Here is a 1,907-nt window from a genome sequence, read left to right on the forward strand (position 1 = left end):
TAGAACAGCATACAACAAAGTGAATTTACTTGCTCAAGCGTAGATAATGAAGTGAGCCAATTGTACGCGAACTTTTTTCTTTCTTTTTTGGGCAATATGGAGATTCTCCTTGATCAGGAACAATTAATCTTTCATTAAGTAATATTGCAACATAAATTAATTTTGAAGAAATAAAGAAGAAGATAAAACAAAACAATAGAATAAAAAACAAGTTGCAAAATATTTATAATATGTTAAAAACATTCATTCAAAACAATAATTTGTCTTGTTTTTATATATTATAAGGAAGTTATTTTTTAAAGAAAAAGTAGATTTTTATAGGATGAGATATTTATTGTACATTGTTTTTTATTAAAGTAAGTGGGAGAGGGCCCCAATCTATTACAAAATTAATATCCAATTCCATAAGAAGTTTAATATATTTCATATGTACCATGAAATTTTGAATTCAATATCAGATAACATCATTCCCATTAATCTCTCTAACTTTGGGTTTCGGGTCCCTGTAAAACCCATTTATCATTATCAAAAACATAATTCACATTAATATTGTCTCGGCAGTGGCACTCCCTCTAGGTATCTAGACAAACCACTCTACTGAGGCAAATGCAGCTTACATTGGGCTTCAACTTGTTATTCGAGGAGGGCATAGAAAGGTATGGTTGGAAAGTGATTCCCTTAATATCATTAATTGTTTTATTAAAAAGATGCCTCCTAGTTGGACTATCAAGTATTTAATTAGGATTGTTTCAATTTGATGGCCAAGCTAGATGAATTTGGAATTACTCATGTTTATCAGGAAGGTAACTAACCTACAGACTATGTGGTGAATTTGAGGGTGGTGTATGATAAAATCAAGTGGTGGATGGAAGGGGAAACCTTCCCAATATACTTGTGTGAGGTGACACGAAGGGATGTTGCTCATCTTACTTGCTCCCAATGGATGAATATCAATGATGTCATCCTTTCACATGAGTAAAGCCACTTCTTGTAATAAGTGGAGTTGACACAATGTGAGGGCTTCCAAATTGTTCCTAGCCACCTGCTTTTGTGGTCTATGGTTTGCGATGGGGTTTCAAATGGTAAACATAATCAACAAAGGTAGTCTAAGTATGGGAGGATATAAAAATAGAATGGAGCCAACTTTATACCAGAATTGGGAATGAAATAAGGAATTATGGATTGAAATCTCGGATGGTGGCCTTGTCCCCTATATGAAAATCTTCATGGTCAAGACCCCAAAATAATGGAAGGTTTTGTAGAAAGTTGGAATAAAGGCATCCTCAGTTCTTATGAAGTGGAATTCATAATCAATGAGATTTTCATTATGAAAATCACTGGGTTGTCGATTGAGGGGGAAAAATTTTATAGAGAGTTTAAGACAATGGAGGAAGCCATGTCTGCGTTCTTTGACAAGTAGAGTAAACAAGAAAGGGTGAGGAAGATGGCTCATGGGGGATATAATAAAAAAGATTTGTTGAGCCTGTGGGCCAATATGGTGGAGGTCATCATGAAATACATTACCTTAGATGGGCGGTATGCAAGCATTTTCTCCTATCATTTTACTATTTTAAATCACTTTAGATATGATCAGAATATTTATTTGTCATTTTATCTTCTTTCTTCTCTAGAGAATCGTCTTGCTAAACATGCTAAAAATAATTATAACCCTATATTACATGAGGGGCTTATTCTCCTCATCATGGAATATTCTAAAATGAATGAGGCTAAACCTTCCCCAGCTCACAAAATTGAGTCCAATCCGAAACCCTCCTCTGGCCCTGATGTACATGTGGTGTCGAACACTGAATATGAGGAGGAGAAGGGGTCGGGTGAGATGGCCATCGAGTGGCGCGATCTTCATGTGTTTGATGATCACCCAAAGTATTCACCTTCCAAGGAAGAGC

Source organism: Cryptomeria japonica, chromosome 2, assembly GCF_030272615.1.
Source record: "Cryptomeria japonica chromosome 2, Sugi_1.0, whole genome shotgun sequence".
Classification (NCBI taxonomy): Eukaryota; Viridiplantae; Streptophyta; class Pinopsida; order Cupressales; family Cupressaceae; genus Cryptomeria; species Cryptomeria japonica.